This window comes from Schistosoma mansoni, chromosome 1, assembly GCF_000237925.1.
Source record: "Schistosoma mansoni strain Puerto Rico chromosome 1, complete genome".
In the NCBI taxonomy this organism is placed as follows: Eukaryota; Metazoa; Platyhelminthes; class Trematoda; order Strigeidida; family Schistosomatidae; genus Schistosoma; species Schistosoma mansoni.
The window spans coordinates 56,093,415-56,109,609 of NC_031495.1; positions in this window are offsets into that span (position 1 = coordinate 56,093,415).

The following is a 16,195-nucleotide window of genomic DNA, read 5'->3' on the forward strand; positions in this document are numbered from 1 at the left end:
AGATTAGAATGAATGAAAACGATTAAGACTATTTTTCTACTATGATTATCTCTTTATCTATCCTTAAACTATGAGATTAAAATTGCTTCATATCTATCTCTCTTCCTGTACTAGATCCTTATATACAACCTTTCTTTTATATGTTACTATCTTGTTGTGCTAATGACGTAAGGCAACTTGAACCGATACATATATGTGCCTGGTCCTACATTGTAGCTGACTGACTGACGTGAAGTAAAAAAAGTTCATTTCAGATTGATTTCAACTGGAAAAGCAAACAAAACTCAAATTTTATATAGTTGAGATCATTAGTCAATTGAAGCTAGACCACAATCAAAAACCTGGAAGCACTGGATAGACGTTTCGTCCTATTGTGGGACTCCTCAGCAGTGCTCATCCACGATCTCACCTCGCGAGATTCGAACCCAGGACTTACCAGTCTCGCGCGCGAGCACTTACCCGGTAGACGACTGGAGGCACTGCTGAGGAGTCCCACAATAGGATGAAACGTCTATCCAGTGCTTTCAGGTTTTCCTTGGTGGTCTAACTTCAATTGACTCATGCTTTCAACTATGACAGTACTGATGTCTCCACAGAACCCCTTTTGAACATTTAATTTCATCAAGCTGGTTTCATTCATTAATTTAAATAAAGAAAGAACGACATCAATTAAAGGATACAATTAGTTCGTCGTATTTTGATGTTTTCTTTTTAGCTAATAAATATCTTATAAGTTGCTTTAATCTGACTTATTAAGGTGGTTAGGAATTTAAAACAAGAATCCACCGTCCAACTATAAATGATAAGTTGTATTGAATGTAAATATATAGAGGTAGTAAAGACTTAATTTTTAACACACTTTTGTAAATGCTAGAAGTGACAGTCCTAAAATATTCTAGAATAGATTCAAAGAGAAAAATCATGTAAGATGAGCTAAGTAGATTTGGATTATAAATAAGTCAGTTAACTCATAGTTATTCTTTTGTTTTAGTTATCAACAGTTGATCACACCCTGTTTTGTCTGATTTGTGATTAAATTAAAAAAACCTTGAAAGTATATGAAAAAGGATTTGTTGATATGCCTATATTGAATATTGATATAAAATATTGAAGTTCATTCAATGTATCCTAATTCTGTGTTATGGATACAAATGAATTTTTTATGGAATATCATTTACGATAACTATAGTAATTATCAAGAATTTTAGTCGAAAGAAAAGGAGGGTAGACAACACTTAGCACATGTTCTAAAATAATAATTCTCCACTCCATAAACGACTTCATGATTTACGTAGAGTCGGCTTTTACTTTCATCATGTGTACATATTTACACTGCTTGTTTATATTTGTGTGAAACGAGAGCTATAGTTCATTGGTAAAATATGAAAGTAAATATCAATGAGTAAGCTTAGTAGTAAAACTAAACAGTAAAAACTTCGAATAACATATTGATTTTTGTTTCTGTAGTAACATCGAATAATTCGTTTTTTTTTAAATGAAAGTGTGTTTTAATATAAACGTGTCAGTGATAGTTCATTCCTTTGGCCTTCAACCTATACTTTAAATTAGCACTGAATGACCATTTCATTTCTATGAAAAGATTGTACATAGTTAACTGTCATTTTAGTTACCGAAACTGGGATCTTGCTGAAATGCAACTTATATACATGGTTATATCCTTCATTAAACCACTTTGAGTTGTGTTTACTGACTTATTTTCCTAGAAAAATGAGCTGATTAGCTGATATGAAAATTAAAAAAGTTACTTATTTATACTTAAGGACTTAAATGATCATTATCATAAGGGAATTTGTGGATATTATAGTAATTTTGATAGTTGAGATCATGAATCAATTGAAGCTAGACCACCATGGAAAACCTGGAAGAAATAGATGGCCGTTTTGTCCTATTGTGGGACTCCTCAGCAGTGCGCATCCATGATCCTGACTCACCAGATTCCAAACGAGGACTTATCAGTCTCGCGTGCGAGCGCTTAACTACCAGACCACTCAGCCGGAATCCAACGGTGTTAATATCTAACTTCAACCAATCCACGAAATTGAGCATTCATTCACCAATGTATTCAGTGAGTTGATATCTCCCTGGTTGACCTGGTTGAACTCCACTGGTCACTACTTCCCACTAGGACTCTAGGAAATACTTCATGATTAGTTGATAGAAATGCATTAGGAAATGGTAAAGCGTTTAATGTAAGCTCTATAAATGGATAAGTAGAATACTCATCCACAATATCTTATTGAATTTCAAATGTTTGTGTACAGTTAAAAGAAAACAGAATAAAGCAGATAAAATAAACTAATTCAGAATAAGTTTTCTAAAACATTTTTCTGCATGCAACTGTCCTTCAATTATCTGATTCAGCTCTTAAACTACTAGAAGGTATCACACGATGTTCATCTGCTATTTTGTTTCTTACAAAACTATTCGAAAAATTTAAAATTGTAAATAACATTTATTTATAGAAATTGTATCAGGACATTTTGTTTATTAACCAGATTGTTTTAAAATAAAAGCCTGAATGGAAATGGATGGTAAGTGGGATAAAACTGGATTCTTTTTCTTCTCTCTTTATTTTTTGCAGTAAATGAAAAACGAAACAAATCGTATCCTTTAATAGAACAGTAACTTGAAAATAAAATTCGTTTTAGACCATCGTAGATTAAAGGTATCTCAGTTCATCATTATATATATATATATATATATATATATATATAGCCACTTGATAAATAAGATTTAAAATCCATAGACATAACTTTATGCATATCAGTTTTATCAATAAACAAACATTATTTTATTTGTAATTTAAACGTTTCACGTGCAGGATTGTAGATGTGCTCCGTTGAGGAGTCCCATGCCAAAACGAAACTGCCATCTATTGCTCCAGGTTTTCAACGGTGGTTTAGCTTAGATCGACTGATGAATTCAACTGTAAAAATATCACAAGTTTACTAAGTAATGCTTCTCATAATATTCATTTTTAGATTTCAAGGCCAACAATTAGGAATATTAAACTGTAATTAGGAAATTCGAGACTTGCTTGCAAATTAAGGCTATATCGAGGCAATACGCACAGTATGCACATATGCCAATAAGAGACTGACCAGTTGCAGTCCTAACCATCAATGGGAAGATTCAAACAAACAATACTAAGGGAATTTAAAGAATATGATATTTTGTGATTTATTGATTACGATTGACAGATATTACATAATTTTCAGGTGTGGATAGTATTATCCCAGTCTTTTTAATAAACTCTGCATATTTTTCACTATTGGATGATACATACAAATATTAAATATGGATGATATTGTACATATGAAATTATTATTCGAGTCATTATTAGGCATACAATTCTTTATATGGTACAGTTCTCTAGTGTAATGGTATCAAAAACAATTCTTGTGGATGATTCTTTTATTTACATTTTAGAGACATCATTTATTTCTCCAACAACCCGGATTCTCCAGTTAATCGTAAAGAGTTTTTCATTTGGTTATATTATTAGCAAATCTTTATTTTTAACTGAAACCTTTTGTTTCTCGTTGTAAGAATACTGTCTTCTGATCTTAGGACGTTTCTGTTACAGTTATTAATTATTGACTGACAACCGTTAAAATGAACAATATAGATAAACTGAATGAAATCATGTACTTGCCGCCTAGCTTTCATTGTATTCTGACATTAATGTCGTGCAATATTATAATATTCGTGATTACATAAGCAAACAATTATGGTTTGAAATAAAAGTTATTGGTCTATAAATCAAGTGAACAGATTATTTGCGGGTTTTCTTAACAGTATCAGAAAAATAACTGAAAAATTAATTCAACTGATATACTGATGTTACATGTCAACCGTGGAACAGATAAACAATGACGTCAGAAGTATTGTAAAAAATTGTCATTTTGATCTTTAAGAACTTTAAACTTTCCCCAATTCTTTACCGTCACAGAGCGAAAAGTATTGAGGGCATAGACTATGAACTGACGAAACCTTGTCATTCCAAACAGTAGCAAATTTTCTGTGATGAAGGTTCTTAGTGCAAATGTTTCACACAAGAGAGTAGTGTTGTATACTGTTACTTTATGTAAGTTTCTAAATCGGAAGTCAAGTTTCACGGGGTCTTTATATTATTAGTAATTCGGTACTGGGCTGGCGATCAACACCTGAGCTATTATTTTGATACTACGGTAGATGTCCAACGGAAACATCTGTAAATTTATCTTGTGCAAACAAAACTAGCACATATGAGAACCCATGCATTGGATCTAAAATCAATGAATGTTCGACTTGACGTCATACTGTTAAAATCTCAAAAAGTACCCACACAAATGTGTCAAGTTAATTCTTTAGTTGTTAGGTAGTTTGATGGAAATGTTGAAAAGCTGTAGATATCTATTCCAATCTTGTTTAAAGTCATCTAGAAGGTGTACTATAGTCTTATGGGATTTTATTATCTCCCATAAGATTTAAACCCTTAGCATTCCCTTACATTCATTCAAGCCATCGCCCAACAATTTGCGCTGAGACTGTTTTACTGCTGGGGATGGATATTTACACTGATAGACCACTGAATACTTACAAATATCTGCTCAACAAATATGATCTAAATCTATCGGTTGACACAGTATAATACCCCTGAAAACGATTCAGACTGAATTCATTTTCGAGTCAAATACGAAACATCCTTTTCATCTAAACAGTTGGCAAGTCTTGCTGTTGAGTGTTGACTGATAATCAAAGATTTTCTTCCAATAAAATTCAAGTCAAGTCACACAGACTGATGGTTACATGATCAACAAACTTTTTTCAACACTATAAATAAGACAAACATGATAGTTGAATTCAGTCAATCTTATATCTATATAACCATTACCATTTCATTCATTATTATCCATCTGATCACCATTTTCTAATGTGTACTACCAAGGACAAAATATGATTTATCAGTACAGGGTTGTGAAGATTGTTCAGTTTTGATTGAAATCATAAACCAGTCAATGTTAGACCACCATTGAAAACCTGAAAGCACTGGTTAGCCGTTTCGTCTCAGTATGGAACTCCTCAGCACCGTGCATCTACGATCCGACTGCGCTGGATTCGGACTCAGCACCTTCGGCTTCTCACACAAACACTTGATCTCTAGTCCAGTGAGCCGGCATCCAACGGCATTAATGTCTAACTTCAACCAATCCACGATGTCGCGTGACCATCCTAGACTGTCTTTGGAGAAAAACTGCCTCACACAATATACGATTGAACTCTACTGGTCACGGCTTTTAACTAGAACTCCAAGAATTACCTCTCGAAGCTAGTCACTCGTGAGCATATGATAATTATCAATATGTGGTTGTGGAGATTGTTGAGATTTAATTGAGATCATGAACCGATCAACGAGAAGTAGTTCCATACATGGACGAAACAGCAGTTGAGGTTTTTAATAGTGTTCTAACATTGAAGACATTTATTTTTTTAAAGTCATTTCATGGAATAATACAAACTTTTAGCAAATAATTAAGTGACCTATTTTTTCGCCTAAAGTGACAAATTTAGGAAAACCTTAATAGAAGGTTATTCAATAAAAAAACATATATATTGTGAGAAACAAAAGGAAAAATTACGGATTTATCCGTGATTATTATTATCCTTTTAATAATAAAACAAATGAGAACGAAATGAACAAACCATTTCCCTTGTGACTAACTAACTAACTACTGCTGTTGTTTTTTTTTCATTCTTAAAATTAAGTTTTAAAATATAAAAAAAATAAAAAGTTGGCGCTTACTTTAAATGTTGTTATTTTAACAAAGTAACCATTTTTTATTTTTTTCAGTTTAACATAAATTAGTGTCTTAAACAATGTCCAATTGTTCTATCCCATTATACGGTATATATTCACTTATCTTTTAATGTTTGTAAAGGACAAACAAAAAAATTAGGTCAAATTTTACAAAATTAAATTATTAGCTTTGATGTGAAACTTTGGTTGATTTTCGATTTCTTCACCTTAAAAAAAAGCTAAAATATTTAGCTACTTTATTTTATAAATAAACAATGTGTTTGTTGTTGAATACAAATGAATTTCTACTTGAAGTTTGTACTGATGATGGAAGCTCCACGACCAAACCATCCAGCTCAAAGAACAAAACTCTATCAAGAACAGCGTATTTTGTAATGTAGCATATAATATGATTAAAAGGAAACTTATGTTGAGGTATTACAATGGACTAACACTAACTGAAGAACATCTAGAAAACAAGTGATAGTAGAAAAATGTTTTATTGTAGTTTGAGGCTTCTAATGCCTTGAATCTTGACCGATTCCTGATATTACGCTTTTGTAGAGTGCACGAAATGTTTTAGTCTCCGTGGTTGTAACATTTCATATATGTTGTAACCATTATCATCTTTAATATAGACGGAATAAGTTTCTAATACTCTCTGGTTATCAGTGACTGCACTCTTCATGTTAAATAATTTTCAATAAGTCACATTAAACAAACAAAATATAATAATGTGGTGTGTGCTATTGATGTCGGCAGATATAAATAGTTTGTATCATCAATCGAAAGTAAAACGCCTGGGGGTAGAAGGTTTAGAAGATCAAAAGAACAGAACGAAAACAAAGAATAATTAATGTTCAAACAAAGGAACATTGAAGTCTGAGACATTTACGGATTAGTCTTAGACGTACCATCATTTGCTAGGTAATTAGTAAAATAAGTTGAATAAAAACTAAGCCTTCAGTTAAGTGAATGAAGTAAAAGTTTGATACATGATATATTTCATGTCTTGCTTACACTTTCTGATAAGCATTCGTTCGATTATCAGAGATAAATTAAGTCAGGAAATTCGGGTAAACAAATAATTGCACAACTTTAGCAACCGGTCACTATGTATCAAATGGAGGTCAAACAACAATACGAGTTAGATGCTGATAACTCCCTTCTATGGTCTTCTGCTAAAAAATGCTTTTACGAAATATTGTAACTATCTTGATAAATCTTCCGTCACTGTAAACTCAGTAGCGAATTCCCATACTGGCAATATTTCTTCAAATCTTTCAAATTGAATATATAAATTCAGTCTAGATCAGTCAAAGTACAAACTCAGACGATTAACTATATTGATGAATAATAAATATATTTTTTTATATCCCAATGAGTACAAAACTTGTATTTCTGACGTTTCAAGACTTAGTGTGAGCCACTTCTTTAGAGTAAATAAATAACTGGACCAAATTAATACAGGTTTAACTAGTGTCATGAAAACCTGTGTTAATTTAATCCGGTTATTTATTTACTGTGAAGAAACGGCTCACATTAAGTTATGAAAAGTCAGAGATAAAATTTGTTTGGAACTGTCAAGTTCAAACTTGACATTGATACTCATACTTTGATGAATGTTTCTAACAAATCTGAAAATAACTGATTCTAGACGTTTATCTCTTATAAAATATCGACGTGAATACTTATTTCCACTTTTTGTATAGTACGCCCTTAAATTTTATAAACAGCTAAATTTAAGCATATCTGTAAACAAATCTTACGGATATACTGATGAAAAACTTTTGATTGAATTCAAGCCTTCAAGAAGCTTCTTCATCATGAATGCCAAGACAGTTCTGTTGTACGAAGCTGAAACTTGGAGAACTACTACAACCAACGTCAAAAAAGTACAGATAAAATCGTCTACTCAAGGTACTCAATATTCGTTAGCCAGACATCATCAGAAAAAACTTACTGGGGCACAAAACAAGTCGGTTTCCGGTTAAAAAGGAAAATAGGCAAAGACGTTGGATGTGGATAGGACATGTATTGCGAAAATTATAAAACTGCACCATGAAGCAATCAGCAACATCGAATCTTTAGGGAAAAAAGGAAAAAGGAAGACCAAGAAACACATTGCTTCGGGAATTGGAGGCAAATGTCAAAAGAATGAATAGCGAGTGCAAACAAGTGGAAGGGACTACCCAGAGCAGGGTTCAAATGAGTATGCTCGTGGGTTGCCTATGCTCCTTCTCGAAGGGTAACAGGCGTATGTAACTGAAGTTCATGATATTTACTAAATTAGTATCAGTATCCACCTGAGCTACAAATCTCTACCATCACTAAATTAGTATTTAGGTTTTCTAGATAGTTTCGGTAATTTTATGTTCCTAAAAGTATTATTAATTAAACGTAGAATATTGTTTATTTTGATGCCCAAACAATTATTTGCTCATTAGCCAATAACTAACTGTCTACGTTATACATACTTTCAGGTTGTTAATGGACACAAAAGACGACCGAATTGAAACCTTTTTAGCGATAATTATGACTGAACACATAATGAAGCAGTTATTTCATTGAAATTAAACTTTCAATTAAAAGGTATGTCTATTGAATTCGCATAAAATGTCTGAATTATTACCTTAGTGTAAACTCTTGTAGAACCTATCTTTTGATCAACACTAAAAGTTATTATGATCTTATATATCGATTAACGTGACAAAAAGAGGTGGGTAGAATTTAAGTCCTTTACATTAATAACTGATAGGTTTAAGAACTTAAAAATGTATAATAAAATTCATCCTCGATGGACAACTTAATGGATATCCTAACTTAGCAGATCAATGGTTAACGCATTGAATGTTTGAAATGAAAGGTACTAGGTTAGAATCCTAGTCTTGACATTAACACTGGAATGTAGTTATATCTAACTGTCGAGTCCCAAATGGAATAATTCACGAGTTCTCGATTGTATCATTAACCAATATTCATTTTTACTAAAAGAAATTATTCGGGTTTTTGCTCGAATCCCAGATGAAATAAAGTGAGGTTGATCCGTTACAATTTTTTTATTACCCATCAGACAGGCTGTCTAGATAGTTTATGAATTATATTTATTTAGTGATACAATGTATGACATATGTGAATTATCATTTTGATATGCTTATGTACTGATAATACAGTAACATTGGTTGTTGGATGACATTAATGTCACATTTTTTAAACATTCTGTCATACTGTTCTTTGAATGCTAAAAATAATGTTAATGAAATATAAACATGGCGTTCTCTATACTGACTTAAATATATTTTATTGTTTTCAGTATAGGATTTCATCCAAAACTGACTGAAACCTTAACTATATTAGGCTTTTTCAGAGGCATATAATCAATCAGATAAAATTAAATCTTTATATTAATCATTCTATCTGTTCCCCATAAACTTTTGAACACCCCTAGAAAAATACTTCCTTTCTATTGAAGATAAAACGAAATTCGCGGATGAAGGTATTCAGATGAAAGAACATGCATAAATACATAGATCTATTAAGCTTTTTCTCATAAAATTCAACACAGGAATGTCACTTATAAATATGATTAGAACGGAAATAAGTGTCTATGTAAATTGAATTATGAAACATCTAGGATAATAATTCGACAAAATTAATTCACTAGTCTTGAAATGAATGAATACATATCGATTAGAAACAAAAGGAACAATAACGAGGTGGATTTGCATGCATATAGCAAACAATCCTATTTGAACCTATCACACAACAATACCGTCCCATCACCCTTGACAGATCAGGCAACCCAGAAGTCACGAGAATACCATCAGGGCATATGACAAGCTAGGTACCCCAAATTACATATCGAGGATTCCATAAATTATTATAAACTAAGATCAAGTGAACTATTATTTCAGTATAATAAATTTTAAGGATATACAGTACTAACTAATTTTTTCCAGCTTTTTTCTTTATTTTTCACGACTCACATCTATGAAACTAGATTGATCAAACTGATCCCTTAACATTAACAAGAGAAAAATAAAAAAACATACAAATAACTAATAAAATTTATCCGTAATGCATAAATCAGTTATATCTGGTCACAGCAACTCAGTGGATAACATAATAAGCGTTTGAAGTGAAAGATACTAGGTTCAGTTGTTGATATAAATAACAGTATTAGGGGTACAAAACACCCCTCTGCACATAATACTTGTTATCAGAAATTTGCACAGAACTTTCTAGTGTTTATTTAAGGAGGAATACTATCCAGTTTTATCTATAAGTAAAAGAATAACAAAGGAATGCTTAATATGAAAATCAAAACAATTGTTTGTTTTTATTGAATAATTTTTCTGGTTAGCGTTTTTTTAGCGAGTTGGTTTTCTACAGGATGGGGTCGCTAACCCAATGCCCAACCCTCCTCCTTTACCCGGGCCTGGGACCGGCAGTAGCCCCCAGAGGAGTTACAGGCGGAGTTTTTATTACTTTCTCAGTTATAATATTGTGGTGTGGGCTACTTATATCCACATAAGTAGTTTATAACGATGGTAGGGCTTCGAATGCATTTCAGTAAAAGATCGATAAGGAGAGAAAAGAGACGGGATGCAATCGGTATGAAAATGCATGAACAATAATAATCAGAGACGATGGACTAATATTTACAGAAGGAATAGTCAAGATTGAGACAATTAATTGATAGTTTGCAAATTAACTATTTACTATATGATTCTCATATTTTACTGAGATATTCTGTAATGTTGTACCTACATTACATTAGGACTGTCCCCACTCGTCTTCGTGTTCACTACATTAATGACTAACAACTAATTTTTAGTTGCAAGATACAATAAATTTTGTAAATTTTTTAATAAACTAAAAATAGTATTTAGTTCTAGATTTAGTACTTTTTCCTTAAGTATTATTTTAGTTCATTATTATTTCAGTTGTTTAGATACTTGAATATTCGGATGCCGAAAATTTCAGATAGCTTCACCAAACAGTTCACTTAAAAAAATGCCAGTATTTGTTGACATTTGTCAGAAATTTTTATCTCTACATATGAGGGAAGTGTTTTAGCTGAGATTACTTAAATTAAAAGACAAAAATGTCCTATTAAACTATTTAGGGAGAAAATAATCAACTACTTTAAAGGATTAGACGTAGACAAGTCGCAATTGAATAGAAATTTTATGTTCTTTGTGTTGCTTAGATTGAATGAACTAACGAATTTTGATGTGATAATTTGCGCGTGAGACTGATAGATCCTGAGTTCGAATCTAGCAAGGGGGATAGTGGATGCGCACTACTAAGGAGTCCCACAACAGGACGAAATGGCGTTCCAGTGTTTCCAGGTTTTCCATGGTTGTCTTGCTTCAACTAACTCATAATTTCAACTAAGTAAGGTTCTTTATTGTAAAACGATCAGTTGTCTACAAATCAAGTTTTTGAAGCTCTTTACTTAAAATTATTACTTTGCTGATGTGTATTAAACATTCGTATTGTTGCACAATGCAATTTCTAACAAACGATTCGATTTTGGTGCCTTAGGAAAACTTTTATATTTTATGTTCGTTTCAGGGATTATTTATTAGTAACACGTCAGAAAAAAATAAAACATTATTTAACTGTTTTCCGATCCTAGTTGTACCCTTTACTTCATCAATTTACAGAAGACAAACAAGGAACAGTTTTTTTATCATAGGAAATCTTCTAAAGCCAAAGAACACTAGACAACTATTTTGTTCAAGTACGGAGCTCATCAGTGGATAGTAGACAACGACTACTGGATGTCAACAATAGTCTAAATCTCGAGATATTAACAACTGAGCGTCAATCTAGCGGTCTGAAAAGAGCATGCTAGCTGCGAAGCCTACACGCAACATACACAATATTTCATGTAATCTGTCTTATCCTGTGACTAGTAATTCATAATTTGTTTTATTAACGAAGTAGCACTTACTTTGATTCTTCATATGATAATTTTTCCCATCAATAATTTATTTAACGGTAAATTAGTTTTCAACATAATTAACTAATTTATTGTAATACGGTAAGCCAGTCTTTACATTATCTGTGTATCTTTAACAATTAATCAAACTAAAAGTTTAGTTGGAAAGTTTCTATATTGGTTTGTTAACTGTTATCAATCATCCGTATAGTCTTATTGTCTAGTCAATCAAAAAGTGCTCACGAATCTATCCTTTCTTCTTTATGCTTATTATCTTTACGCAACACATCATTTTTCATTTAACCTAACTGTTAAGTTTGATGTATCTAGTTTTTACAAAACTGATTATCACTACTTTTTATGACTGTTACCTTATCGGATGTATACTGACTGCAAAAAGTCAATGAAAAATCATTTCGTTATATCCACTTGATCGCTTTGAAAATAATAAGAAAAATCGACTCGTTATTTCAGTACAAAAATCATGAGTAAAACTTGATTACAGAAGTTTCTAATATTTATGACTGAATTGTATACACATATAGAGAGGAGCTAACAATTTATTTTTATAGACTAAAATCACCAAATATCCTATTAGTCCACCAAGTAAAGAACACCCAGTTAAACATTAAGAGAGGTAAGACTAATCCTTTATGAAATACGTTTAAATCGATTAACAGCTCTAGAGTTACATGTACATGAAATTTAAAGTATCTATATACATAAACTAGTGTTATACATCGGTTTCAACTGCCTTAAGAAGTTGATTCGAGAACAAATCTGTAAATATGCTACTTGGACCGGTGACCAATGTATCTAGAAATTGAATTTGTTCCTCTGTTACTATTAGCTATTTATGGTCAGATCTAGTATTAAGAATATTAAAAAGCGATATGTAAAGGCCAGGTATGCGTAACAGATATCCAGTGCAAACATCTGATAAAAATCAATATAGTAGTTGTGATGATCATATTTATTATTTAAATTATTGTGGAATTCATGTTTAGCAATGCATTAAGAAGAGGCAAGATTAGAACTCAGTTATTTAACAATATATTGTTAGTTACGGAATGCAGGTGGGAGGCCTATTCTCCTCCACGAGGGATAACGGGCGTAAGTAAGTAATATTGCTAGTTGTAGCATTTAAAATTTTAATATACTTGTAGATTATTGATTGACCAATGTCAAGTTCTCTGAAATGAGATTTAAGTAAGTGATGGACATCATTCTTATCCGGATAACTTGTATTCATTCATTTTAAAGATTCTCTTCAGGTGCTTGTAACCGAGGTACAATATTATTAACTGTTCAAACACAGTATACATCATATTACCAGAGACGTTCTCATCAATCAATATTAAGAAAAACAGATGATTACTATGAAAAAACACTACGAAACGTTTGAAAATTTATGTGTTATTCAATTTGGAAATTCTAGCAGAAAAAATTCGAAACACGTTTTTCGGAAAAAAAAACGGAAGTCAACAGTTACTATGAAAATTCACAGATTAAAAAAATAGAATGATTGAGGCTCTAAGAGGAAGAATAAGTGAAGTGAAGGGTTTGATAATCAAAAGTGTGAAACCCGACGTCACGCAACCATTCAGTGTAAAAAGTAGTTATGATGCGATTCAAGACGGAAGAAATTTTTTTTAAACGCATAAATTTACCTCAAACCTTTTGGCAACAAGTGCTATAGAACCTGACTATTGTTTAATGTAAATAAGATCTTTAAACATAAACGTACTGAGATATTACAATTTAAACCATTTTAAAATTAAATGTGTTTCTACCTATCAATCTATTTTCCCCTCTTTACATTGAATCATATAAGTTGGAAGGCAGCACAATTATTGCATCCTTAACAACTGGTAATTGAATAAAACTAGAAAATATCTATAATCATCCATGAATATAAATACACTCACATAAAGAAAGCTAATTTACAAAGATCTATGAATGATTACAAGTCAAAGGATCCTAGATTTTATTATCAAGGTAAAATCTCAAATCCAATAGGTATTTTTTCTTTAAAACCATTACCACTTATATTCACTTGTTGTTGTTTACTTGAATCTTGCCATTGATGCTTAGGACTGCAATCGATCAATCATCTATTGGCATATGTACGTCCTGTGCGGACTGCCTCGATATAGCCTTAATTCACAAGCTTTTATAAGCAAATATGGATAGTGGTTAGCAGTGGAATCCAGGATGCGCGTTTCGTCGTATTTGTGACTCGTCAGCTGGATGTACCTGCACCCAACAGTTGATGTTCAATCTGCGACTCGAACTCAATACCGTCCACTTCAAACGCCATCGCCTTATCCACTTAGCTACTGAGTCCCGATTGCCACCTGCTTGTGCAATAGGTTGAAGTTATATACTCTTGTTGTTGTTTAACTTGTATCTTCCAATTGTTATTTAAGACTGTGATTGATCAGTCGCTTGTGATTTCACTTATTATTTCATACAAACTTTAATCCCAATAATTAAATCAAAATATTTTCATAGTTGAAATCATGATTCAATTGAAGCAAAACCACCATGGAAAACCTGGAAACACTGAAAGACCGTTTCATTCTATTATGAGACTCCTCAGCAGTGCGCATCTACGATCTCGCCTCACAAGATTCCTACCCAGGATCTACCAGTCTTGCGCCAGAGCACTTAACCTCTAGAACCACTGAGCCGGCCGTCATCTAGTGGTGTTAATGTCTAACTTCAAACAATCCACCAAACTGAGCGATACATCCACCATTATCTTCAGTGAGTTACTATCTCACAAGAGACCTGGTTGAACTCCACTGGTTACTGCTTCTCACTAGAACTCCAGGAAAGATCTCTTAAAGTCAGTCATTATTGATTTATTTCTTTGATTAAATTATTACAGATCTATATGAGCGGTACATATTCTAACTAACGCATAGTTACAAAATTACCATAGAATTAATGGAGGAGATTTTTCTTTTCTTTTCAAAATCTGAATTCTATTTTTTTTTCAACACAAATTCAAGATAAATGTCAATGGATTATTGTATTATTATTCTATTCATCAATTTATAACATCAATAAACCCTAATGAATGAATATACCCAATATATACTGCACTTATATAAATTATAATAATAAATAATGGAAAGGTTAATAAGAAAAGGAATAATGAATAAATCAGTTAAAAGAAAATGTAATAAATTAATTTTATAGAATAAGATCTAAGGTGAGTGTTGCAACTAATAGATGAATAATAGTATGAATATATTATGTAATAAAACCTGTTTTGTAGTTAGTTCATTAAATTAATTTATAAGATTGTTTAACCATCAAAGGAATAACTGCGATTTAAGCTAAACAATATACCATACTTAAAAAATCCGTTTAATAAAAAAAAAAATCGTGTTGAATTTATTTAGAACTCTGTCCAGCTCTGGATATATGTGTGTATATGAGCGTGAAGTTGAGTTGAGTCGTGATCAGTGGAATTAAATGATGTCGTGTGTGGTGCAAAAACAACAGCAGCCAATGGAAGATGGTCATTAAATATCATGAATTAATTGAAGTTAAATATGTACAACAAAAGATGAAGGCTCTGTAATTTATAGGTTATGTTCAAGGATAAGGCTGAAGGCCTAGAGTTGGATTCTCTGCATAACAGTTACAGAAGATAGGGAGTCTTATACCAATACAAAAAGTTTGTTCAGTGTTTCTAGGTTTTTACTGGTGATAGAGCAAAGATCTGTTTCTGGTGCAAACTTGAAAATAATTATATTTTTGTTAGAATACTAGAGATATTTCCTGGAGTTCTAGTGAGAAGCAATGACCAGTGGAGTTCAATCACGTCTGTTGTAGAGATATCAACTCACTGAAGACAATTGGTGAACGGCTGCTCAGATTTCGTAGATTGTTTGAAGTTAGATATTAACACCGTTGGATGCCGGCTCAGTGGTCTATCGGTCAAGTGCTCTGGCGCAAGACTGATAGACCCTGGGTTCGAATCTCGCGAGTCGGGATCGTGGATGCGCACTGCTGAGGAGTCTCACAATAGGACGAAACAGCTTTCCAGTGCTTCCAGGTTTTTGATGGTGGTGTAGCTTCAATTGACTCGTGATTTCATGTATGAAAATACTGAAATCACCGCAAAACCCCTTCTGATCTAGAATACTGATATGACAATTTTTTAAAATATAAAATTGATTGGATCTTTCCAAGTGAAAATAGATATATGCAGGATCTTTACAAAGTTTAGCAAATATATGCGAATAACATTAACTTAAAAGAATAAAATAGGTCACATAAAAAACAAAATCAAGAAATTTAAGTAGACAGATATGTTGATGATAATAAATTAAAATAAAGTATAAAAAACTAAAAAGTGTATTATAAATATGATAAAACTAGATATAAGGTAAGAAGAGAGAGAATTGGATAATTGCTTTTTTGTCAGA